General features: G+C 36.0%; 1 pseudogene; it reads right to left on the bottom strand.

Moving 5' to 3' along the window:
- Positions 1-572: 572 nt before the first annotated feature.
- LOC128652298 (zinc finger MYM-type protein 6-like) lies at positions 573-7,138 on the bottom strand (annotated as a pseudogene).
- Positions 7,139-7,437: the final 299 nt, after the last annotated feature.

The raw sequence follows: 7,437 nt of genomic DNA, 5'->3' as shown, positions 1-7,437 counted from the left end.
CCTAGAAGGTGGAAGAAATTAGAGATCCCTAGTCTAAAACAGTGGATATCGGAGGTCACTATGGTACTAAAACTAGAAAAAATGTACTATAGCTATATAGGGAAAAAAAACTTCATTCTGGAGGTAATATTCCTCTGGGAGCAGGACCCAGCAAACATTGGTTAAACAGAGGGGACAGTGTCAAAGGTCAAACATACTGAAAGGGTGATGGAGTTAATTACAAAAGATGATTTATATAATCGCATAATGAAACGCATAGATATATACTATATAAGTGTGTATGCCTCTCTTTTCTTTTCTTTCTCTCATTTCCTTTTCCTTTTCTTTTTCTTTTGTTTTATATAAAGTCTAAGAGGATGTAATAACAATGCTGATATTTTACAAATGTTGGAGTGTATTGTGATAATAGATTATTTGTTTTCTTTTTTGTACACAACAAATTGAAAACTCAATAAAAACATATATTTCAAAAAAAAAACTTTATTAATACCAACAAAGCTATAGAAATATTACAATATCAACAGGCATAAAAAGAATAAATATTATGCCTAAATGTATAACAAAAAGGTTAATTAATGTGACTTTTGCTGACACTTTTCCTTTATTAGTTTGTCCAACTGCGGTTTCAGATTAGTAACAGCCAGTCTCAAACAATCCTGAAGATGAAGCCTGTTTCTTTGTTTTGTTTTTAAAAGTGTCATGGCTGAGAAACCAGTTTCACACAAATAAGTAGTAGCAAAACAGAGAAGAAACTTGATGGCTATTTCATGTAAGTGTTTATACTCCTCCTTCACCTTCATCCAAAAGTTGGTCAGACTTTTGTTCTGAAAATCTTTTTCAAGTTCTTTGTCACATGAGAGTTCCAATAGAGTTTCTTTGGCTTCATAAGGCAAGCTGTTGTCATGACCAATAAATGGATTGACTATCCGCATATTCTCTTTCCTGGGATCTTTTTCTTCAGGAAAATAGCTTTGGAATGCCTTCAAAAGTGCTTCAAGATGTTCTTTTATATGTTTTTTTTACAACTTCTAAGTCAAAGCCAGTGTCTTCTTGGTGAAACTCACTGAATGCTGCAAACATTTCAAAATTATTTCTTTCAATCATTTCAACCCACAGAGATAGTTTCTTATTGAAACCTTCCACTTTTTTTGCTGCTGTGAAAATATTTGTTATTTCTCCTTGCAGACCCAAGTTTAACTCATTTATCTTTGAGAAAATGTCACTCAGGTAAGCAAGTCTAGCCACCCATCCTTCATCTTTAAATAAACCAGCCATTTCATGTTTTCTGCTCAGCAAGAACACTTCTACCTCCTTCCTCATTTCAAAAAGCCTCTTTAACACTCTACCTCTTGATAGCCATCTTACCTCTGTATGGTACAAAAGGTGTTGGTAATCCGATCCCATCTCTTCACAGAGCACAGCCAACAATCTGGAGTTCAGAGCAGAGTTTTTTTATATAATTTACAAGTTTTGTGGCTTGTGTAAGAACATCATTGAGTTCAGGGGACAGTTTCTTTGAAGCCAGGTGCTCTTTGTGAATAAAGCAGTGTGTCAGCATTATGTTGGGATGGGACACTTCTTTTATCTTAGCACCCACTCCTGAATGCCTACCTGTCATATTAGCAGCGCCATCAGTACATAGGCCTACACAGTATTTCCACTGTAGACCTGCATTCTCAATGTACTCATTTAATATTCTGAATATTTCTGAGCTACTGGTGTATGTTTGTAATGTACACACACAAAGTATGTCTTCTGCCACATCACCCATGTCATAATCTGCATACCGTACATATGCTATTAAAACACTGTTGTCTGCAATATCAGTTGACTCATCTAACTGAAGTGAGAACCATGTTGATTTTTTCAATTCAGTTTTTCAATGAGTTGAGCCTCCACATTTGCTGACATATCACAAACTCGGCGAGCAATGGTGTCATTTGAAAGTGGTATTTGCTTCAGTTTATCTGCAGCAGACTGACCAAAGACTGTGCTAGCAACATCAATGAGACAAGGCTTAATAAGGTTTTCACCATCAGAATATGGTTTTTTACATGTGGCTATTCTTTTGGCAACTAAATAAGAAGACATTAAAAGTGACTTATCAGTAGTACTAGCCTGAACAAGCAGTGACGTGCGGTGAGTTCAGAGGCTGGTGAGGCTATTAATAATGTTGCTTCATTCTCTTGTTATCCTTTGTTGAAGGACATGCAGCAATGCACAACTGGATGCTAACTGAACATATTAAAATGAGCCAATGACAAGAGGCATATGCACAACCACCAATCACCAGCTGCTCCGAGTAGTGCATTGCTGCTCCTTAGCCTACCTTGGTATGCTTTTCAAAGGATACTAAAAGCAAAAAGCAAATTGGATAACATAAGTAAAATATAAAAGTCTTTAATATTGTATGTTCTATCTGAAACATAAAAGAAATGTTGTGTAGAAAATGAACATTAATATATTCTTCAATAAAAAGCCTAAACACTTTCCATGTTTGTTGTTTTTGTGACAAGAGTGTTAAAATGACTCTTATGACAGTAGTAAGCAGAAATACCCATCAAGCACACAGACATAAATCACAAGGCTAACGTGTGAACTCTGTATTTATGATAAATGAAGAGAACACATGCATTTTCAGACAACTATAACTTTCTGTGATTAAAAGCCTTCAAAATTTAATCAACAGCTCTTGGAGAATCAGCAGCAGAGCAGCCTATATCAGATTTCAGTTTTTACTTTGTAACCCATAGACTGCCAGTCCAGTAATTCCTAGCAGACATTGAAAGCTTCAGTTACAGTAGCAGTCACTATCTGCCAGTGCCTTGTCCCTGATGTGCTATAGATTCTTGACATAATGTTCAGCCCCTTACTACTAAAAAAAATGTAAAGAACAGAATTCTAATCAGTGAGCTGAATTTAATATGGGGTGGTGCAATGTTCCAGAGACCCTTAAAAAAAACAAAACAAAAAAAAAACACTTTTTGTAGAAAGGCAGCAGTCACAGTGACACTTCTGTTTTGCTTAGAACTAGCACAGCATTAGCAATGTGTTTCAATCCAAGGAAGACTTCGTTTTTGGATGGAATCTACTACTTTATAAGTTGATATTAATTTCATAAGGTGAGTCACTGACCTTATGAAATTAATATAAATTTATCAAGTAGTAGATTCCATCTAAAAACTAGTCTACCTTTGATTGAAACACATTGCTAATGTTGTGCTAGTTCTAAGCAAAACTGAAGTGTCACTGTGACTGCTGCCTTTCTACAAAAAGTTTTTTTGTTTTTTTTAAGGGTTTCTGGAACATTGCAGTTGCACCACCCCATATTAAATTCAGCTCACTGATTAGAATTCTGTTCTTTACATTTTTTTGTGACTGCTGCCTTAGCCTAGCCTAATAGCCTTAAAATTTAAGGCTATTAGGCTAGGCTAAGGCCCCATGGTAGTACTGTTACATACAAAGGGGTAATACTTATTACTGCACAGGGTAGTAATGTGACACCCAAAGGGTGAATAATTATTACTGCACAAGTGCACAGGGTAGTACTGTCACACACAGAGGGGGAATGCTTATTACTGCCCAGGGTAGTACTGTCACACACAGAGGGGGAATACTTATTACTGCCCAGGGTAGTACGTCACACACAGAGGGGGAATGCTTATTACTGCCCAGGGTAGTACGTCACACACAGAGGGGGAATACTTATGACTATACTTATTACTGCACAGCAGTAGCGGCTCGTGGGTTATTCAAATGGGGGTTCATGGAATAGAGATTTAGAGGATAGATAACACAAAATGTACCCCTCCCTTTTGTTTCACATATTAAAATGGTAGGCCAGTGAGCAACCTCTGCATTGGTCCTGTGGTATATTTTGAACCCTTTCTTTTTCTCCACTTAGTGGAGCATTCCCACATGCTTTTAAAATATCTTTAAAAAAATTACACAAATATAAATGCACTTACACCCCAATCTATTTATGATGCATATACAAAATAAATTTGATTTAACCCTTCAGCTACCAAGGAAAGGCTAATTGTGGTGATTTAGGATAAAATGTGCCTGTTACTGACTGCAGTTTGAGCATTACTAGCGCCTAATTGGTTAAATTAGTTATATATATTACACGCACACATACCCCACACACGCACACACACACACATACCCCACGCGCACACATACCTCACGCACAACACACAACACACATACCCCACACACACACATACCCCACACACATACCCCCCACACACACACATACCCCACATACACACACATATACCCCACACACAGGGTAATAGAAATACTTGTAAACAATTTTTTTTTAATTTTTTTTTTAAAGATGTTAATGCCTTATTTAGAATACCAAGGTATGGCAGCTACCTGTTGTAATAATGTTTGATTCATAGCCCCAGCCATTATAGAAAATAAGTTAGGTAGTGCACATTGGCATGCCTTCTCATAAATGTGCATTTTATATGCAACGGAAAACAAATCTGGCATTATATTTAAACAAAAAGTACCTTAGTTACACCAAGTTACAATGAAAGTAAAGTATAACTTTGCATTTACATTCTTTGCTGTAGACATTGATGTCCAATATTCACATAATCTTATATATAATAATAATACCATGAAAACCCAAAGCAAAAATGTATAGAAATGGGAAGCAACTGGAATGGTGTCAATTGCTTAAGCTTAGTTGCAGACGGGCACTTACTGTAACTAAGGCAAGCTGGTTAGCTGCAAATTACAGTTGTCTGGTCTTTACTTTATACAATTTTAAATCCATATATTGAGGTATTGGGACACATGATGGTATGCCAAGCTTTGCTATTGAGCTTTTATTAGTGACACCTCACATAAACATGCACCACACATGTTTACGTGAGGTGTCACTAATAAAAAATATCCTCAGACATCCATATTGCGCAAAGGGAGGGCAGCTGAACGTCTCACAGCCTCTCCTTCCTTGCGCAATATGGATGAGTAGGTAATAAAAAATAAAAAAAATACTTTTGCACTTTGCATTTGAGTGCAGCCATGTTGGCGAACTTTGAAGTGGTGGGGGGTTGGGGGGGTAGGGTATACAAACAAAAAATTTAAAAAAAATATATATATATATATATATATATTATTATTTTTTTTACAAATTATTACAAAAAAGTGTAATTACAGACACAGGACAGGTGCGGCGCTGCTTCACCTGCCTCCTATGACTGCACGTCACTGTGAACAAGCACACGTTTTTCACTATGAAGTGCTTCCTTTTTTCGAATAAAAAAGTCAACTGACTTATTAATAAACTCTGGATGGTTTGTAGTCAAGTGTCGAGATAATCTTGAAGGCTTCATTGCCTCATTTGCCAGGACTCTGACACACACAACACACTGGGGTTTTGGTAATTTTCCGGGGACCTCAATAAATCCATATTTTAAACATTCCTCACTGTACTTTCGTACAAACGAGCCTTTTTTCTTTACAATTTGTTCTTGCATGGTTTCTCTATCACAATCATCACTATGGGTCTGAGATAATGATGACTTACTTGTGGAAGGAACTGCTTCAACACACTGCTTCTTTGAAACAAAAGATAATAAAGTTCCTTGGTGTTTAGCGCTCATGTTTTTAGTGTTAAATGAGTACTATATATGTACAGCTTTCCAGACCTTCCTCACTTTCTTCTCCAAAGTGTCAGCGGCTATACAGAAGAGTGTCAGCTGAGGCAGAGTTAAGCACTGATGGAAAAAACTAATTTTAAGTTTGGTGCTCAGATTAAAACAACTACTTAAAAGGAGGATTTGAAAAAAAAAATACTAACACCAATGCAAAGGGGCCATATTTACACAATGCCTTTTATAGTGGTTGACAAAAAAGTTAAACTTTCCTGTTACTTTAGATCCAAAAGAAAGAAGAAAAAAAAAACACTTGAAGCGATTATTAGTTGTTCCTCAAGAAATGAAAAAACATTTTTCTTTTTTACTCCAAAGTGTCATATGTCCTTGAATTTTTAGATAGTAGTAGTAGATGGCGCTGGTCTATTGAGTGATTTTCTCTAGTAAGTGAAGAGAAAAAAGGCTTGATGCATATATTGAAGCCAATTAATATGGGTGCAGTATACTCACTCTATAAGATGAATCTTTACAGCTGAAAGGGAACGTAGCGTCAGATGGCAAGAGTCCACAGGTTCCTGGAGTCAAATACTGAATTTTCAGGTTTATCCAAAAGTGGACTATAAATGGATAGAGACCCAAATGACAAAAGTATCCAGTGTATAATTGAAAAAATGTAGTAACTTACTCCATAAATAACGAGATTCTAGCTCAGCACAGCAAAACAAGATCTTGACAATCTTTCAACAAAGGATAAAAGGTTTTATTTGCTCAACGCGTTTCAACGTGTTACACGTCTTTATCAAGAGCATACATTAAAACAAGTAAAACAGGTAAGTAAAACCAAGTACTTACTTTACTTACCTGTTTTACTTGTTTTAATGTATGCTCTTGATAAAGACGTGTAATAGGTTGAAACGCGTTGAAAGATTGTCAAGATCTTGTTTTGCTGTGCTGAGCTGGAATCTCCTTATTTATGGAGTAAGTTACTATATTTTTTCAATTATACACTGGATACTTTTGTCATTTGGGTCTCTATTCATTTATAGTCCACTTTTGGATAAACCTGAAAATTCAGTATTTGACTCCAGGAACCTGTGGACTCTTGTCATCTGACGCTACGTTCCCTTTCAGCTGTAAAGATTCATCTTATGGAGTGAGTATACTGCACCCATATTAATTGGCTTCAATATATGCATCAAGCCTTTTTTCTCTTCACTTACTAGAGAAAATCACTCAATAGACCAGCGCCATCTACCACTACTATCTATCTATACACAGTCACAAGGGAGAGACTGCAAGAAGGCTGCGGTCTGACCTAAAGGAGAGTATCAGTTCTTAGTTCATTTGTACAGAATATTGTGTGTTTTTTTTCCATCTTGCACCTCTGTATATTGTTGTCCTTGAATTTTTATATGCAATCATATCCTTGTAAGACGCCATTCTTCCAGTATAAAAAAATTGCAGAATTGCACCCTTTCTTCATCATTCAGATGCTCCATTCTTCTTACCAAATTTGACGTCATGTTGCGTAACCCTGTGTTCTCCACAACAAATTTTGACAGCCGATGGCATTATAAAGTAGCCAGGTGGAGGAAATTTAATATTTTCTAATATTATAACATTTCTGCTATCAAAAGCAGAAAATAATTGCATCATTTATTATAAATGTATTTATGATAATTTGAGCAATAAACATTTAAAAATGTTAATATTAGCTCATCATAAGTTTTTAATATTTTAGTCAGGTAGCCAGTAAAATCAGCCAGGTAATGCACCCATTAAAAAGGTCCTGGGGACAACACTGTCCCACTTATTTTTAATA

Source organism: Bombina bombina, chromosome 1 (assembly GCF_027579735.1).
Source record: "Bombina bombina isolate aBomBom1 chromosome 1, aBomBom1.pri, whole genome shotgun sequence".
Lineage (NCBI taxonomy): Eukaryota > Metazoa > Chordata > Amphibia > Anura > Bombinatoridae > Bombina > Bombina bombina.
Note: the sequence above shows the minus strand (reverse complement) of the source record. Positions and strands in the feature narration are given on the sequence as shown.